Source organism: Sorex fumeus, unplaced genomic scaffold (assembly GCF_029834395.1).
Source record: "Sorex fumeus unplaced genomic scaffold, SorFum_2.1 ptg000007l, whole genome shotgun sequence".
Lineage (NCBI taxonomy): Eukaryota > Metazoa > Chordata > Mammalia > Eulipotyphla > Soricidae > Sorex > Sorex fumeus.
In genome coordinates, this window is record NW_026606064.1 from 59,115,594 (window position 1) to 59,136,103 (window position 20,510).

Below are 20,510 nucleotides of genomic sequence, written 5' to 3' on the forward strand. Positions count from 1 at the left end.
GAGAAACTTATATTTTGATGATCACTACCCACTTGTGTTTATCTTAAGTCCACAACGTAACCATGAAGTTAAAAAAAAAAAAAAAACCATGATGATGACTAACCACCAGGAATTTGCCATTCCTAATGAGGTTTGGTCCAGTGTGGGAAAAGATGGTTCCCATCTGGGGTTCAGTCTGTTCCTCAACTCCTCAAGAGAGAAGTTTCCTCAGATGTCTGCTTTTCATTAAATGAGACTCGGACCTAAGGTCAAGTCAACAAGACTAATTTCTGCCACCTCCCTGTGTTCCTGTCCTGGTGAGCATTCACTACCTGATAGATTGGAGAAAATTGATTGTTTTCAGTGACAGTAATTCTCCCAAGAAGAACCCAATAGAGAAACCAGTGTTCTTCAGATGGGATGCAGGACTTGGGAAGGAGTGTGTACTCTGTCTGCAATTGACTGGGTAAAGATTTCTTGATGCTACAAGCAAGGGATTAGTCTTGGAGTCAGCCAGCAGGAAATACACCTAGTTGGAAATCTGCACTGTTTAGCAAGGCTTTTTGGCAAGGTATTTACTTAAAATTTTTATTCTTTACTAGTGATACTCAAATGTCAACTTGACCTCAAATGCACCAGAAAACAATGCAATTGTATAGAAGGTATTTTGAAACTCATCAATAACTTCTCTCCTCAACAGATGTGGTTTGTGCTGGTCTTTCTCTGGGGAGGGTTTGCAGGGACAGACATCTGGAAGGGCTTCTTATCTTATCTCACTGTACAAAGACCTTACTTAAACCCTAGACTCAGAGAAGCCATTGTGCCCTTGTGAGGTAATGGGGACAGGGGATATATCTATTTGTCACTATAAAGACCAAGTCACAATTAGAAACCTGGAGTTTTAGCCTTACTTCTTAGTTCTCCAGGGATCAGAGAGGGGCTGGAAATGAAGTTTGTGATCCATCATTCTCACATGAAGAAACCTCCCCATGAATCCCAATGTATGGGTTTGGGACAGTTTACAGGTAGGTGAACATCTCTCAAAGTCAGGTGATTCCCTTTGAAAACAGAAGTTCTACTGCTTGGGACTCTCTGTGACTTCACTCTGGGCAACCGGTCATCTGGAATTCTTCACTGACTTTTAGCAGAATCTTTAAAAGCTGGTGGATGCGGTGGATGCCAGTGTTGCCCTGAGTTTTAAAGCCACTTTAAAAGGAGTGGAGAGCAGTGTTGCACCTCCAGTATGGGATCATTCTGTGGGAGGCATAGGGGACAGAGGTCATGGAGTGTCCTGTGGTAATGAATCTTTCCTTGTGGGATCTGTTGCTATCTTGGCCTGAGGAGTCTCGGGACTGAATGAATGAAAATGTTAGCTACATGACTAATGTCAGGCATGAGGTCATGGGAGTATGAGGGAAGAGGGGGAGAGGCCAAACAGGCCTGAGTTTAAACCAAAAGTTCAGCACGGTGACACTAGGGTCAGATTTGCAGTGAGAAGAAAATTTCCCCTGGTTCCCCTGCAAGATCCCTTCCTTTACAGCAACCCAAGAGAACAAAAGCGGATCAGCTCATTATAGGATCATCACAATACTTTGACATCAAATTCATGCTCACTGGCACTCTGACAGTTTTATAGCTATCATGACCACTCATAAGACTGAACACATTTGGTCAAGACCTCAGATCCCAGGTGTTCCCATCCATTTGGGGAGGAAAACTGGGAAGGAATATAAAAGGTAGAGAGACCAGAGAGCTATACAGAGGTTACCAGAGAGATGTGTAGATGCATATTGCCTTGCATGTGGTCAACCCAGATTCAGCCCCCTGTACCACAAATGCTCCTCCAAGCTCTGCCTGGAATGAACACTGAGTACAGAGATAGGAAGGAAGGAAGGAAGGAAGGAAGGAAGGAAGGAAGGAAGGAAGGAAGGAAGGAAGGGAGGGAGGGAGGGAGGGAGGGAGGGAGGGAGGGAGGGATTATGGTGCCAAGGATGAAGTCCAGGTCAGTATTATCTCTCTGGCCCCAGAAATTCAGGTCTTGTTAAAGTTCTGCTCCCAACAGGGCAGAAGGTCCAAGATACTCCTTACATCTCTCCCAGCTTCCTTACGTGGACTAATTTATATGTCATCAGTGGGGACAGAGAGCAAGAAAGCCCTAGTAGTCAATCTTAATTAAATTTAGTTACACAGGAAAGAAAGAGAAAGAACATGTAATGAATATAGGCTTTCTTTCTGAAACTCAAAGTTCTGGTTTATGGTCTGACCAGCAGGCAGGAGTAAACAAAGATTGAGCCAGTGCCTTCCTCATTCTCTCATCATCTTCTCCCTTGCCCTGCCAAAAGCCTAGCCCCACCCAATTCCCCAGGGCTGCAGCAAAGTCTATGCATATGCAAACATAGGTGGTTATATAACACGCTTCTCTCTTTGAGAAAGAACAATAGCCCACTACAAACTACAAACACGGTTGTATAATTTAGACATGATTTATATCTTGTTGTTTAAAAAAATTCCCAGAGATTACAGCCGTGTTTTGTTTTGATTTGGTTTTAGGGGCACACCCAGTATTAATCAGGGCTTACTCCTGGCTCTGTGCTCAGGGATCACACCTGGAGGTGCTCAGCAGACAGTATGTGATATTGGGGATTGAACTTGGGTTGTTTGCATACAAGCTGAGTTATTACCCAGAGAATGGTGGGCTCCTTCAAAAAGAAGGGCTAACCAAAGGCCTTGATAAGAACATGGAAAAGGGGCTGAAACAATAACACAGAGGGTAGGGCGTTTGCCTTGCACGTGGCCGACCTGGGTTTAATTCCCAGCATCCCATATGGTCCCCTGAGCACCACCAGGAGTAATCTGTGAGTGCATGAGCCAGGAGTAACCCCCGTGTGATGCTGGGTGTAAGGTAAGGTAAAGGTAAAGGCCCTCCTGTTGATCGTCGATTTGCTCGAGCGGGCCCAGTAACGTCTCCATTGGAGACTTTGTTGTTACTGTGTCTGGCATATCGAATACTCTCGGTAGCTTGTCGGGCTCTCTGAGAGGGGCGGAGGAATCGAACTCGGGTCGGCCATGTTGGCCGCTTGTAAGGCGAACACCCTACCCGCTGTGCTATCGCTCCTGCCCAGCATCTTGCCCACTCAAGGAGACAGCTAGTGAGATAGATAATTGGAATGGATGGAGATGGAAAATATTAAGATATAAAAGGTGTGCCCAGCCAAGCTGTCTCCTTGAGTGGGCAAGACCTATGAAGACCAATTAGATTATCTGTCTAGATTATCTGGCATCCTTACCCTCTGCTTCCAATGTAACACCCTCTGTCCTTTGTCCCAGAAATTTTCTCTTTGACCCCTTGTCTGTGTCCAGTCAGGTGACAAGAAAGTAGCAGTTCTCACCTACATGGCCTGAGAACCAAAAATGTTGAGGCAACGGTGACCCATTCAGCTTTGGGATATGAGAGCTAGGGTACAGCAGGTGCCAGCCAGCGGATATAGGTTACAAGGTTCGAACTGCAGACCTGAAACCTGTAAGTCATACACTGGATCCAATATACTGGAGGTCAGGACTTGGTCTTCTTACACTGAACCAAGGGCATCAAAGGGACAGATTAGTGACATCATGGACTGGTAAAAAGAGAGAGAGATCTGGACATGGAGAAGGAGCCAATCACCTCCTTAAACTGTATAATAAGCTAAATATATTATAACACCAAGACTATAACACCAAGCTCCCGAAAGAGAACAAAGCATAGGCTCCTGCCGCCGTGCCTGGCTGTCCTCACCAGGGCCCCTTGGAGGAAGGCAGGTTGAGTCTCCCTCTCTGCCTCCAGCAGAGCCCCGACAGCTGAAGACCTCTGGGACCCAGCCAAAGCCATGCTGAGACCACTCTCCACACGCTTGGATGAGCCTCACACATGAAGGAACCAGCAGAAGAACCCAGGTGTGTGGGACCCAGGGCTGAGATCTCCAAGCCTGCTCGGTTCGGGACTGGACTTCCTCCACCCAGCTCCCCCACCTTCCAGTAGCTAGACAATTACACCCACCAACTGCCGTGTAACTCCATCAACAGTCAGGATCCAGAGACTATAACACCAAGCTCCCGGAAGAGAACAAAGCAGAGTCTCCTATCCCTGTGCCTGGCTGTTCTCACCAGGGCCCCTTGGAGGAAGACAGGTTGAAGACTTCTTATTCTCTAGTTCTCACTCTCAGAGAACCCGGCAGGCTACTGAGAGTATCATACCAGCACTGATGCCTGAATAGGAACACCTGTAAAGTTTATTTGTGTTTTCAGGCTACCAAGAGTATCCCACCTGCACGGCAGAGCCTGGTAAGCTATCTGTGGCATATTTGATATGCCAAATCCAGTAAATACAATGGGTCTCATTCACCTGACCCTGAAGGAGCCACCATTATGGCAGCGTTGAGAAGGATGTGGAAGGAGAGGCTGAAAAAAGTCTCAAAGCCGAACTAGGCTTCCAAAACGAAGAAAGGCAAAATGACTGTACTTTCAATGCACGTATGCTGGCATCAAATGCATCCATCGAGGACCTGATGGTACAAGTGTGAAAGATCAAATATAACATCATGAATCTGACTGAGATGAGAAGGCATCAATCACATCACGCCATTTTCGACAATGGTGAAGAACTGTTCCTTGGAACATGCGACAAAAGAGGCACTGGTGGTGTCAGTGTCCTTGTCAACATGAACTTAGCCATGAGCATTGATTCATTTGAATGCCTAACAACCCGAATCGGACGATTACACTTGAATAGATGTGGCTCACTGCTGGTAGTTTCTATCTTTGTTGTCTACGCACCAACATCCAATTATGATGAAGGAGAAATTGAGAAGTTCTACAGGGAGCTGGAAAAGTTCTATAAAGAAGACCACACCTTTTACAAGATCATTGTTGGTGATTTTAATGCCAAGATAGGACTGAGAAGATCAGACGAAGAGCTCCACATCAGGACTCATGGTCTAGATTGGAACGAACAGGGTGACAGTCTGAGTTCATCATGTCGACCAAGACCATCCATGGTAACTCACAGTTTCAGAAGGCCAAATCTAAACGTTGGATATGGGAGTCTCTTGGTGGACGGTACCACAACAAAACTGACCACATCATATTCAATCGACGGTTTTGCCTTACCGGTGTTGCTGTTGTCACAAAATTCCAAACGGGATTGGGCCACCATCTCCTTCATGCAAAATTCTACTTCGCAGAACGGGAAGAAAGGACTGCAAAGTTTAAGAACAGAACTTCCAGAACGACCACCAACTGGGAGCTCTTTGGTTCTGTTGCGGCAACATGGGAAGATGCTGTCGTTGAAAACATTGACGAGGAATATGATCGACTGGTTCAGCACCTCCATGATTGTGTGAGGAATGCTAAGAGAGAGATAACCACAAGGAAATGCCTGTCTTCAAAGACTCTTGAGCTTATTTGCCAACGTGGCTTGGTGCATGCCTCAGGCAACCACAAGCGAATGTCTGAGCTCGCAAAGCAGTGCAGAGAAGCGATCAAAGAAGACCTCAAAGAGAGAAGAGAAGCAGTGCTGGTAGATGTGGCAGAAGCCGGGAAAAGCATTTGTAATGCCGGCCTGTCCTTCATCAAATACAAGACCAAAATGACTGCCCTCTGACGTCCTGATGGATCTATCACATCTTCCAGAAGGGCAATGGAGAAGATTATTCATGACTTCTACTCTCTTTGATAGCCACGTCTACCTGCCCACAGACCAAATTCCGCAGAATGGATATGTCGTGACCAATGTTCTCCCTTCCAAAATCTGACATGCCATCTCGTTGGTAAAGAAAAGAAGAACACCTGGCCCAGACAAGGTCAGAACTGAACACCTGAAGAACCTACTGTCAGTACTCATCAATACACTGGCAAAGCTCTTCACACACTATTCTGAATGCAAGGTTTCGTCCCAAAGGAAAACCAGCATGACTTTACTACTGTACAAGAAGGGAGACATCCATGACATTGGCAACTATTGCCCAATCTGCCTATTGCCTGTCATCTACAAGCTGTTCACTGGAGTCATCCTGAATAGGATTGGCAGAACACTGGATGAAGGACAACCATGCTAGCAAGCCAGGTTCCAAAAAGGATTCAGCACCATCGACCATATCCATACGATAACCAAGCTCATTGAAGTTTCTCGGGAGTTCAAGATGCTGCTCTGTCTAACGTTCACTGATTTAAAGAAGGCCTTTGATTCTGTTGAGACTGAAGCAGTCATGAAAGCCCTAGCCAAACAGGGCATTCAAAGTCAATACAACAGGATCCATCGTGAGCTGTATTACAGATTCAATACCAGGATCTCACCATTCTACCAAGAAGTAATCATCCATGTCAAGAGAGGGATTGGGCAGGGTGATACCATTTCACCGAAACTCTTCAGTGCCACCCTCGAGAACATCATGCGACGACTGGAATGGGAAGGAATGGGAATGAAGAAAGATGGTCGGCAACTACACCACGTCTGCTTTGCTGATATCGTTCTAATAACACCAAACATTAGCCAAGTGACACAAATGCTGACCGACTTCGACTGTGAGTGTGGAAAGGTCAGATTACAGCTGAATCTCACAAAGACAATGTTTATGAGAAACAGTCTTGTTCCTGATGTTCCATTCGCTCTTAATGGAATGACCATCTCCGAATGAAACAGTTATGTGTACCTAGGTCGAGAAGTCAACATGACGAATGACCTGGCTCCTGAGTTGTGCAGGAGAAAGAGAGCAGCTTGGAACGCCTTCAAGAACATCAAATAAATAGCTAAGAGGACAAAGAACCTCCAGCTCCGGCACATCTCTTCGATTCCACTGCTCTTCCCATATTAACATACACCTCAGACACCTGAGCCTTACGAAAACAGGATGAGAATGCCATTCAGGTCTCTCAAAGAGGAATCAAAAGAGCTATGCTTGGAGTATCATGCTTCACTCAAATGAGAGAAAGAATCCGGAGTTCCGACCTCCATCAACACTCAAGAATCAGGGATGCTGTCTTGTTTGCCAAGGCGTCGAAAATCAGATGGACTGGACACGTAATGAGATTTAGAGATGATTGCTGTACTAGAGCCATTACCGACTGAATTCCACGGGATGTCAAAAGATCGCGTGGCCGCCTACCTACGAGATGGTCATACTTCTTCGTCAAGACCCTAAAGGATCGGTTTGAGGCTCTTCATGTTCCTAGAACAAGCAGATGCCACTGGGCTACACTAGCACGCGACAGGGACGAATGGAGATGTTACTGGCGCCCGCTCGAGCAGATTGATGAGTAAAGGGATATCAACTGATCAAGTGATCAGTAAACTACAAATTCATAAACACCTGGACTTTGTAGACCAATGATTCTTATATCACTCAAGGCCAATCAGGAATAAAACAAGGGGATTTCACATTGACAAGGGGATAAGGATTCTATAAATTGAGGCAAAAATCAAGGTGAAATTGATACAGGTCACCTGTCTCCTGGCTGTCTTATGGAATAATGTAGATGACGGGTGAAGTGGAGAGATAGGAAGATAGTAGCCTCTAGGGAGGAAGAATACTGCTGCCTTCCTGCTTGACCTACCTCAGTCTCTGTAGGGAAAAACTTGGAAGGATTAGTTAGGACTGGAAAAATCTGCCGTGGCACCTATGATTGATTTCGTTCCATAAAGCAACCATTCCACCAGCCCTATGAGGCAGCTGTTAAGCAGTGCTTGAGTTCTATTTGATCTGCATGGTGTGGAAATTGGTTTCCACCACCCAAGCTCTTGGGGGAAGCCATGAGACTCAGGTTTGAGCAAGGAACTGCTCCTTGCAGAAAAAGGAAAGTCAATCCTAACCTCTATTCGGTTTTCCATTGCTTTCCCACAAAGATAAGCATTTCAGGAAGATATAAAGAGAAAGCTGAATGTTTTATTTAGAGAAATATTAGAGGTGGAGGAAGGGAGGGAGAGAAAATGGGAGAGAGAAACAGAGGGAGAAACAGAGACAGAGAAGAGGAAATGATACATAAAAAGATGGAGAGCCAATAAAAAGCAGTGTATTGCTGAACTGGTCACCACTTCAAGAAAAATCACACAATTTGCTTAGTCTCACTGTACTTCTTTTCGGAACCATAGAGAACACAGTGTTCCAGAACAGCCCCACAAGGAAGAAGGGAGGGGTATCTATTCCTTTTTGCCTACTGCCTTTGGTGACATTGATCAGTCTTTCCACAAGTGTTAGCTCACCTGTTTCCTTAGACTTCAATAGTCAAATACTCTTCTACTGAACTATACCCCCTACCCTGGACTTCTGGACTATGTTTCCATCACCTTGGGAAAGTTGCTGGGGAAATGAGTTTCCCTGAATTTTCCCAGTATGACAGCTTGGCATTACATCCAAATCAAAAAGGAAAAGCAGGGCCAGAGCCCCAGGCCTGTCAATCCTAGCCAAAGCAGGAGCTGTGAGGCTACATTGGAGCTCCAAATTTTGGAGCTCAGTGTCTGAAGATGGGGGCAAGACCAGGGTGTCAGGGGCAGGGCTGGAGGCTGGTCTATATGTCAAAGCAACCAAAGGTGCAAAGAGGTTGGTGTGTCAAGTGAATCTGAGAAGGTGTGCAAATTATATCTGTGACAGAATTCCAAGAGAAAAGAGAAGTAGCTGTACTGAGATAGGGTATTCTGAAGACTCCTACTCAGGAGATAAGGTAACCTGAGAAAAATGCATCCACAATGACTCTCTAGAGATACAATAGAAGGGAAACCCAGGGCACAAAGTAATAGCTCAGACTAATAGACAGATCCTTGCTCAACTTGAGGTTGAAGGAATTTAGAAAAGATTACAATATCTGAACAATAGCTGAATTCAGGTTAGGCAAATAAAAGAGATTACCTTGAAAGCTATTGGAAATTTTTGGGCAAGAGATAACCTCAGCACAATCTGACAAAGGAATACAGGTAAACAAAGGCAGGATCAGTGTTCTGCTTTTAAGGTGCTTTTGGTCCTTTGTTGTTACCTTGCAGTGTATTTTTAAGTCCCACAAATAAGAGAGATTTTCTGTTCCTTTTGATTCCACTTAGCATAATATCCTCTCGTTACATCGCTGATGTAGCAAGTTGCATGATATTTTTTCTTTCTTGAGCTGCGTAGTGTATATATTCCTTTGACTCTATGTACCATAACTACTTAATCCATTTATCCATAATTGAGCATTTAGGTTGTTTCCTTATCTTGCTATTGTACAGTGATGACCAGGTGACTCATGTGAAGATTGGAGAAGGCAGAGACGGTGACCTTGAGAAGGAAATCTACCACTTCCATCTCTACCCAGCTCAGTCACTTGGGAAGTGCCTGGGAAATCTGATCTGTGATGAGCAAGTCTGTGATGAGCCTCTGCACTGTACAGACCTCACATTTCACCAACCCCATGAGATTTCCATCGAGCTGTACCTGAAGTCCAGTTGTTCTGCACACCATGGGAAGTGATCCCCGCCCACCCCATTTCTCGAGGAACCATGGACTGAGGCTGGAGGAAGAAGTAGTCTTTGTAAAAAACCCAAATTTTACCCAGGCTTTTTGGGTGCATTACTGTTCCTTCACAGAAAAGAACTTCAGGAAGAAACAGAGTGAAGTAAAATAGTTTTATACAGAGACAAAATGAAGAAGGTGGTGGGGAGAGAGGAATGCATTCAATGTGGACTTCCTCGGAGGAGGAGAGAGCCCTGCATGACTTTAAGGACAGACTTATTTATGGATATTTTTCAAGTTGTCTTGGCCTGGAGTTTTCTGTGTATATAATAGTTGATAATGGTGGTGGTGGTGGGGAGGAGCCATAATACAGCAGGTGGGGCATTTGCCTTGCACGTTTGCCTTCAATCCCCGGCATCCCATATGGTCCCCCAAGCATCACCAGGAGTAATTCCTGAATGCAGAGCCAGGAGTGACACCTGAGTATAGCTGGGTGTGACCCAAAAAGCGGTGGGAAAAAAAGAAAGAAAAAGAGTTGATAATGGTATTGTCATAAAAAGCTCAGTTTTGGTGGTCTTCGTTCATGTCACTATCAAAGCTCTTTTGTTTCTGCTGAAGTTTAGCCTCTCCTGAGGGCCCCAGGCTTCTCTTAAGCCAACACCAGTGCCAGTTAGAGTTGTGCCATAACTCGATCCTTGTGTCTATGAAGTGGCTCCAGTAATAATGCTTTAGGATGCTTCAGGGCTAGTCAGAGAGCAGTGTCTTCAGATCCCATCCTAGTTTATTTATGACCCCCAAATTCACTGCCAGTTTCCCACCTCCCACCTGCCATCTACCTTCCTGCTTTAGCTGGAAAATAGAAAATATATTCTTTACTGCAACAGAAAAAAATTGTTTTCTTCTTTTAGGCATTCATGCAATTAAAAATGAACCATTTGCCTTTTTCTCTTTAAATTTACAATAGTAACTTTATTTCTTCTACTGGCAAGGTTATGTAAAGGAATTTTAAATTTTTCATTTTTTTGTGCTTCTTTTCTGGTCTTTGCTGTGATCTAATTAATTCAATGTTGATGACTGAGAATAATTTGGCCATATAGAGAAAGGTATTATTATAACTGATTTGTCCTGGGGTTTCAGGGATTAAATTAGGTGTATCCCTGTGGTGGAGACATCTTTGCTTTGCATGTTATATGAAGAGAACATTTAAGGGGAGGTGGCAGGCTACACTATTGGTGCCCAGGGCTATTCCCAGTTCAGTGCTCAGGACTGAACTCTGATGATACTTGGGAGACTCTATGTGGTGTCACAGTTTTGAACTGGGGTCAGCAAGACCCAAGGCAAGTATGTTAGCACTTGTACTATCTCCCCTGTCCAAAGAAGTCATTTACGTTAAAGCATTGAAAATGTGAAGTAACCTTTTAGCTCTGACCAAGGTTTGGCAATGGTGGTGGGAACCTGGACCCTGTTCGGTATTAGCCAGATGGATGTAGCATGAGGCCCACACATAACAGGTGACTTGATAAACATTTTTTGGGGGGTAGAAGTGACTGAAGGAATAAGTTAACACAGGTCTCATATCTGAAAAAGAAAATCCTCTGCAAAGAGGCATGTAGAAACGTATTGAGATTTCAAAGGGATTTGAAAACACTATATAATAAATACCAACTATGAGGCAGTTTATTCATTTAAGGTTTCCAGAAAAGCATTGGTATAACTTCGGTATAACTTTTAGTATTTTTGGTTGTAAACAACCAAGTTAACAAGAAATTTGTGGACCATGAAAGCACGGTGTCTCCTGGATGAATAAAAATTAATTTGAGAGGAAATTAAGTGGTCAAGAAAAACAATAGAATAATAAGAGGAATTGCAATAAGTATAGTTCATGATTTGTGGTATGAAGCTTATTAGAATTTTTTTATTAGAATTTTTAAATCAAAGCTTTGTTTGTGGACATAGCGTGTCCAACCAAAAATAGCCCAGTTATTCAAGAAAGGTGGTGCTTGCTTCCTTCCTTCTTAGGAACTCACTGATGATAATTAAGAACTAAACTAGGATAACTAAAAAAAATTTTTTTTGAATAAAAAAGAGGAAGTGAATAAAAAAAGTGGGTGAGAGTTTTTAGCACATTTTGGTCAGTACGTACAATGTCAACTTCTCACTCAGTTTCCCGCTTTCTACCCTCCAGTCCCTTTCAGAAACTCCGTATGTCTGTCTCTGAGTCCTGGTTTTTGTTGCGATGTTTGCTGATTGTCCCTGTTGTAATACAAAGTGCTCCACTGAATTTTGGTAGTTAATATGGGTAGGGATCATGATAGACATGGCTAGGTGGGATACATGCTCAGCCAAAATTTATCTTCTATTCCTGAAAGTTAGAGTCCAGTTTGTCTCTTAGATGGAATATATGGAATGTGACCTACAGTTGAAATAAAGCGAAGAGTGAGTTAAATAATAAATGGGTCATCAGCCTAGCATCCTAAAAGGGTTTCAGTTTCTGTAGAAGAGAATCCAAGAAATATATTTGTTGCAACATCATTTATAGCTATGGCCTATTAAGAGAAAATAGAAATTTAATAATCTAGCAGATACAGTCATTAGCTCTAGATTTGACCAAATTTCATTTGCCCCATTACACTCCCTGATACATACATGCTGTTTCCCTATGGCCTCAAATGCCCTTCCCTGTTTCCAAGGTAATTCCTGCTAATTCTTCAGAACTTCACTTCACTCCACCAGAAAAATTTTCTTCGACCTCCCTTTTCTCTCTGGATTAGATTAGAGACTTTCGAAGCTTGAGTTTTATGCACAAAGTTCTAACTTCCCATTCCCTCTGACTTGAGACCCCCCCAAAGCACCTTAGAGGGGGAACATTGCATCCCTAGAGCCAAATGTAATCCTTCACCCATAAATACTAAGTGCAACAGTGGCTGGATCGGCAGTGGGGTATCAGTGAGATAGTTGCAAATATTTCTTTAAAGCTGTAGCTTTTAAACAACAGAAAAAGAAATACTGTACCCAAAGAATGTTAGTATTTGGGGTTGGCGTGATAGTACAGCAGGTAGGGTGTTCTACTTGCACACGGACAACCTGGGTTCAATTCCCTATATTCCATATGGTCCCCTGAGCACCACCAGGAGTAATTCCTAAGTGCAGAGCCAGGAGTAATCCCTGAGCATCTCCGGGTGTGACCACAAAAGACCTCCAACATGTTATTAGGACTGGAGCAATATTATAGTTGGTAGTGTGTTTGCCTTGCACACAGCCAATTTGGATACAAGTGTTCCCCGAGCACAGCCAGGTGTGGTCCCCCTAAAACAAAACAAATAAAAAATTTTAAGCTCCAAATTTCTGGTTCAAACCGGTGTTATTTTTACAATTACAATGAATCATTTTGCACTGTGCCATTTTAACAAATGCAACTACAAAAAAAGAGGAAGCGATATACCATCAAGGGTGCAGTGGAAAAGACTGTTTCAAGCCCAGAGCCCATAATCCTGATCTGTGAGTTTAAAAAAAAAAAGCGCGTGGGGACTGGAGTAGTCTTTGGGTGGAGGGAAGTTGCATTGACACAAACTACTCACAGGCAACCACAGCAGAAATGGGTCAGAGCAAGTAGGGGAATAAAAAAAAAGTTCCAGATTGCAGGTTGGAGAACCCTGAGCATTTAGGCAGAAATGAGGGTGGGGTGAGCACATGGGGCAATAGCACAGCAGTTAGGGTGTTTACCTTGCACGCGGCCGACCTGGGTTCGATTCCTCTGTCCCTCTGAGAGAGCCCAGTAAGCTACCGAGAGTATCCTGCCTGTACAGCAAAGCCTGGCAAGTTCCCCATGGTGTATTCGATATGCCAAAAGCAGTAACAACAAGTCTCACAATAGAGATGTTACTGGTGCCCACTCGAGCAAATCAATGAACAACGGGAGGGTAGTGCTACTGTAGACCTGCAGGAAGAGTCTGCAGAAGCAAGGGCTGGGGGCTGACAGCAGCAGATTAGTAATCTCTAATATCTAAACAATCTCTAAACAACATATCTAAACAATATCTAAACTATCTCTAAACAACATATTAGTAATCTCTTAATCTCTTACAGAAGGGATTAATGACCCTGGGGGAAATACAATAATTTTCACACAGTCTCCCCAAAGGAAAGTTTTTTGGAGCATTTTTAGCAGTTTATTCTTTACAAACAATACAAAATAAATTATTTTGGTTCTGCTTCAGGGGGAGGGGTTGGGTTTCGGGATGGAGTGGTGGAATTTGTATGCGAATATTAAAGGTAATCAAATATTGTGAACTACTTTATAAAAATAAAATTAATTTTTTTTAAAAAAGGGAAGGTTGTTGATAGTGGATTGTGGGTTAAATGGGTCATGGGCATCAAAGCATTAGAAAATAACCCCAAGAAAAAAATCCATAGGCTACAACTGGCTCGATGAAAGAAAGCACAAGATTTTACCTGGGAAAAGTTCATTGTGTCAAAGGTAAAGGAAACTTGGGAGTTCAACTATGAGGAGTGCATCTGCCCACGTGGTGAAACTCAACTGAAAGTCCACATGCACATGATTAAGGAGGTGTTGAGGGACCCAACCTGGTGGAGGGCGGAGCAGGAGACACGGGATGCGGGGGCGGAAATGAGCAGCTGTTTGTTGTGCTGGAAGAAACTGGGTGGAGGCGAGTGTCATGGACGGTATCTGGTTCGTTGGGTGGCAGGCTGGGGCAATTATGTGTGACAGTTTGTGTAAGCACCTTCCTAAAACAACACCACCGCCCCCGCCTCGGATAATAACAAATAACATTAAGCAACGTGAAAGGAAGTTGGAGTGGATTTTATTGACAGCCCCACCTGTTGGTGGGGTGGGGGAATAGGAGGATGGAAGATGGGAATTTAAGGGGGTTAATTCTTGGGGTGGGGGCCCAGGAAAATCTCTGCGGGTTTGTTTTGCTTTTCTCTCTCAGGAACTGAACCTAGGACCTCACACATACAAAGCAAGTGCTGTACTGTCCAGTACATCCCTAGCCTGCCTCCAGAAATCTCAGTAAATTCATTCTCCCATGTCCTTCCAGCCTCGCCTTTCTGGATGATTGGTTTTGGAATTTGGATCCAGGTCCAGGCTAATTCAGGTCTTTTTTGTTTTAAACTTTGTTTGTTTTAATTTATTATTTATAGTATAGGTAAAGGTAAAGGCCCTCCTGTTGATCATCGATTTGCTCGAGCGGGCCCAGTAAAGTCTTCATTGGAGACTTTGTTGTTACTGTGTCTGGCATATCGAATACGTCACGGGGAGCTTGCCAGGCTCTGCCATGCAGGCGAGATACTCTCGGTAGCTTGCCGGGCTCTCCGAGAGGGGCGGAGGAATCGAACTCAGGTCGGCCATGTTGGCTGTGTGCAAGGCAAACGCCCTACCGCTGTGCTATCGCTCCGGCCACAGGTAAAGCTATAGAAAGAAATGCATTAAAAATACTATAGATTGGAGCTGGAGAGATAGCACAGCAGGTAGGGCGTTTGCCTTGCATGCAGCCAACCTGGGTTCGATTCCCAGGATCCCATATGGTCCTCTGAGCACCACCAGGAGTAACTCCTGAGTGCAGAGCCAGGAGTAACCCCTGTGCATCGCCAGGTGTGACCCAAAAAGCAAAAAAAAAAAAAAAATACTATAGATCAACCAAAATGGTATTATAGAAAGTATTCAAGTATAGGTAGTGTGGTTAAATAGAGTTAATACTTGTGGCTTTTGGGGTTTTTTTTTAGTGTGTGTGTGTGTGTGTGTGTGTGTGTGCGCGCGCGCCCTCAAATCATGTTCAGGAGACTCCTGGGGTCCTTGAAGACTCTTAGGCAACCAGGCCTGCAAGGGACTGAGGATGAGGTGCTGATGGAGTACCAGGGTGGAGGGCAGTGTCAGGAGCCAGCAGGCCCACACCTGGCAGTGCTCCGGGAACTGTGTGGTGTAGGAAATTGAACTGGGTGGGCGCATCGAGGCATGTGAACCCCTGTACAGTCTCTGCAGCCTCAACATTTCTGATTTTGATGCGCAAAGTTTCTTCAGCAACACCACTACCACTGGCTGGCCTGGAGATCTGTGAAGTTTGTCTGTGCCCGGGTGCTAAGGGGTACCAGATTTCACCAAGCACATCCATTATTCCTTCTGTTATCATCAAGAAAAACTAAGAGAAGAATCTGTGACTGCAACAACACAATGGAGCCATTAATGTGTATATATTGTTCGTGGACCAGTTTCCCACAGGAGTTCTCATAACCAAGAGTTAGACGGCTTCTCTTGACAGCCAAGCATCTTTTCTTCATCAGTATTCTGTAAAGGAGAGAATATGCCAAGGCCTGCTCTGTCCTTCTAGTCAACATGACTTCGTGGGCTTCTAGTTAGCATGCTCCAAGGATACACCTAGAAATTGAGGGAAATACAAAAGTTCCTGAATCATAATAGTTGAACTTATCATCATTCTCCCCGACCCCCCAGATTTCTGATAGTGAAAAAAAAATCACACATAGTAAAATCCATTCTTGAAGTTTGAATGATTTGAACATGCTGAGGTCAAATCCAGGACCTCGTACACGCATGGCAAATAATCTAGCCCTGATCCACATTCCTGAATATTAATGTTTACCCAGGTGAGTGAGATGTTGCTTTCAGGATCCTGGAGGGACTCAGAGAGGAGCCAGAGCCCCCAGCCACTAAAGTGAGGAGCAACACACACTCTACAGTGTATTGTGGTCTCAGCCTTGTCTACATACAGATGGTCTCCAACTTCCCATTGTTTGACTCAATTATTTCTAACTTTCAATAGACTTATTGTGGGGAGTTGCAAGTTGTGATTTGTGTACCTGTTGCATATACACAGCAATAAGATATAAAACTTGGGTGCTGGAAGCCACATTTTCTAGTATGTTGTAAAGCTAGTTAGGGAAGAGACAAACTCAAGCTGACACCCTTGCCCCTGGCCCCTTTGTACAAACAAAGCAAACAAAGGCTGGGGGAGCTCAAATCTCAGACGTCGGCGCTGGTGATCGCAGTGCAGTGGGTAGGGCATTTGCCTTGCCTTGCACATGGGCTGGCCCAGGTTTGATTCCTGGCCTGTATGGTTCTCCGAATACCACCAGGAGTAATTCCTGACTGCAGAACCGTGATTAACCCCTGAGCATCACCAGGTGTGAACCAAAAGCAAAAAAAAAAAAAAATTCTCAGGCTTCTCTTTTCTCAGGCCTCAGACCCATCCCCTTCCTCTCGGTGTCAAACAATGTTCTAGATTCCCTGGCCAATGAGTTTCCCCTCTGGAACCAAGTTTGTTGAGTTGAGATTCTACATCATTCCATGAAAATGGAGACCTTGTCTGTGGCACAGCAGTGACCCTGGTTCAAATCCCAGCACCACATGTGGTCCTTTGAGCACAGCCTGCCATCACTTCTGAGCAAAGAACTTGGTAAAGTACCTGGGTAACGCTGGGCATGGCCCCCTAGCAAAACAATATGCATGAGTCATAAAAAAACTCTGAGGGCAGCCAGGGGGTGGCCCCAATGACTCTCCTTCTGGCTGCCCAGATTCTGGGGGACCCGGGCCGCCCCAGCTGGAAAACAGCCTGGGCTATGGGGCAGATCGTGGAGGAAGCGAGGGCCAAGCTGGTGGATTGATCAGATGCTGTTTATTCCATTCTCATACCCATTCGCTTTTCTCTCTCTCTCTCTCTCTCTCTCTCTCTCTCTCTCTCTCTCTTCTCTCTCTCTCTCTCTCTCTCTCTCTCTCTCTCTCTCTCTCTTTCTCTCTCTCTCCTCCCCCCACACCGCCCCTGACCTGGAACCCCTTTCTCCCTCTGGCTCTTACCCTGGATCTGATCTTGATCCCCTAACCCACTCTTACAGTCTAGTTAAATCCCCAAACCATGAGGGGCTGGGCTTACACATAGGTGTGGTCCCAATCAATAGGGGTAAAGTTCTTCCCCTCAGGGGATGCTACTTCTAGGACAGATTCTCTTTTAGCAGGATGACCTAACCAAGGGCAGAATCCCATTAGTGTGTTTCTTCTCTCCTTGTCCAACAAACATATAAGCATTCATAATATTAATTATTTTGTATGGGCAAAGTAAGAGATGCATTAAGCTTATAAAATTGCTCTCCTGGAGTCATCTCAATCTCAGATTACAGTGCTCAGGCCAGATTAGTCTTTCCTATCCCTAGCAGGGTCCTAGTCTCGTCATTACCTAGTCCCAAGTGACTCGGGAGCACTTTGATGGGTGTGATCCGATAAACCTAAGCTCCTTATGGAGAAAGGACAAACCAACATTATCCTACATCTCCCCCTTTTTCTTTTTACAAAAACACACGTTACAAATGCTGTCATGATCAAGCTCTTAACTTATAGTTAAGAATTGTGGCGCTTTGGCCAGGCCCATTTCGATACCAGGGTAGCACATAGCTTACCGCTTGCCCTGGTTTCATCCAGTCCCTTGTTGGGACCCTGCTTTTGTGGGCTCTAGGAAATGAGGGCAACTGAGGCTTAAGTTGAGAAAGCAGATGCCCGGGAATGAATAATATTCAAAGCCAATTAAATCCCAAGTTACAAAAGCATAATATTAATTGTCTTCTTGTGTCTTAACAAAAGGACATTTTGAAGTAAACTATTCAAAAGACATAAGGAGAGGAGAAAGGCAATATTAACTTAGAATACAAGTTCAGTGTCCTAGAAATATCTGACCTTACAAATGAACAGAAACAGGTTTGGGGAATAAGCTCATTAACTGTTTGGGGAAGAGAGCATAGAGAAGTAGTTACAAATAAACAAAAGAATGGGAGTAACTCGGGAGCACTGGGATGGGTGTGACCCGATAAACTTAAGCTCCTTGTGGCAAGGGAGAAAGGACAAAGCAATGTCATCTTATGACAGTCTGTGGCACAGCAGTGAGCCTGGTTCAAATCCCCAGCACCACATGTGGTCCTTTGAGCACAGCCTGCCATCACTGGTAAAGTACCTGGGTAACGCTGTGCATGGCCCCCTAGCAAAACAATATGCATGAGTTGTGGAAATTGGTGTGGGAACTTGCCTCAAAGAATCTAACTGCTGTTGAAGAGGAGTACAAATTTCAACCAGAAATAGTGCTTTCGTATTATTACCCAAGGATTCTTGTCCTTGACATTGGGGAGGAATGAGCCAGTGAATGCTGCTAGTATCACTGGGAGCACCAAAAGAAAGACAATCAAGTTTGATGAAAAGCTGAGGCAGGGTGGTTAAGGGAGTTGGGTATTAAAGAAACCTGGAAAGAATAAAGGACAGAGGTGGAAACCGCTGCTTGTGGTCTGAACTGTAAAGTAACTAAAACTGTGAAGATGAAGGCAGGTGTAACCACCTTTTTAGGGTGCTTGCCATTTAGAGGAATCTGGCTAATTTAGGGGAGTCAGAGACTGGCAGATCACGTGACTCAGCAAACCACGCAGATAGGAGTAGGGCTTCCAATCTGTAGGATCACAGCATAAAAGTCATATCATAAGAGAAAATTTATAGAATTTCAGCAGTATAGTATATCATAGGTCTGAAAACAATGGGGGAGGGACCATAAAGCTCTGGGCAGTCTGGCTTTATTTTTATCCATCCATCATTGTTAACAGCAAGTCCCTGGACACTCCAAGATTCTCCAGCTAGAATGCTGAATGCTATAGTCACTCTGATGAGCAACTAACTTGCTATTGCATCACTGTTGAAGGGAAGGTTGGGTTTCAAGGTCCCAACTGGGGTGTGGAAGTGTAGCCTCTGCCCAAAAGAATACAGGGAAACTGCAGCAGCCAGAAGGTAGAGGAGAGAAATGTTAGCTTGAGATAGAAAGAGAATAAGATAATTCTATTACTTTATATTAGGAGGAAAACAACATAGATATAAGGAATAAACAAATCACAGGAGAAATCAGCAGCCAGAGAGAGCTTTTGAGCCCTGAGTTGATCTGGGAATCTCAGAGCCACAAGGGCAACCCGGACACTGCAGGGATGACCTTGGAGGATACTTAGAGTCACAGATTGAGATTGTGAGTCATGGAGGCAGAACCAGACGGGGCAGAATCTGGTGTTGAGTAACTTGCCACTGGCAAGTTGCACCAGCATGTGTCAGTGGCAGATCTTGGTAGAGCTAATGACAAACAAAGGACTAAGGTCTAGGTCAAAGGGAGAAGACAGATACCAGTGAGTTCTTGTGGAAACTGATGCTCTGAAATTCTCCCAAATTCATGCTTTTCACCCTGAGAATTTCAACTTGTCGGTCAACCCTGACTCCGTGAGATACATATTCCTAATGTATGAACTTCTTAGACCAAATCTTCATACTCAGGCAGGTAAAACATTGAGATCCAAGGTAACTAAGTGGCCTGCAGTGTCCCTACAGATAGTCAGAGGTAGATATGGAGCTAGATTGGCAAATCCTGGCTCTAGGGTAATACTAAGGTATGCACACACTGGTCTAGGAGATGCTACTGAGAGGTTTTTCTTATTGGAAATGACCTATGTGCACTAGAACAATCAAGATTTGGAAAAACCTCGAAGCAAAAATATCAATGTAACCAGGATTTTATGCTTTTATTTGACTTTGTTATCTATTTTTTTCATATGGTGCATAATTTTTTTTTTTGAGAGGCATATCTAAGAGCAAACATTGGAAGAACAGCTCATATGTCCCATGGAGACTGGGAACAGATCCAATTTCCTGGGGATTGAAGGTGACTCCTTTTCTCTCTTTGTGATATAATCTGAACATCAGTCACACTCTTTTGGTTAGCAAGACTCTAGACAGGAAATTCCACACTTCGGGTGGATTTTATTGGGCTGTGCTCTTGGGATGGGCTTTCTCCACCTCAGATCCTCTTTTCAGAGCCCAGATTTGTTCTCCCCTGCTACTCTCATTCCTGGTTTTCAGTTGCATTGGGCTGAAGCAGACTAGAGGTGAGGGTGATGTCTGGCACCTGGTTAAAAGGATGCAGAGCCATAGTACATGACACACTGGGAACAGCCAACTTGGCCGAGAGTGCCAAGATTCCCTTATGGGAGAAGTGAGGCAGGGGAGCAGCTCATACCATGATCCCAGGTGCTATCACAAGG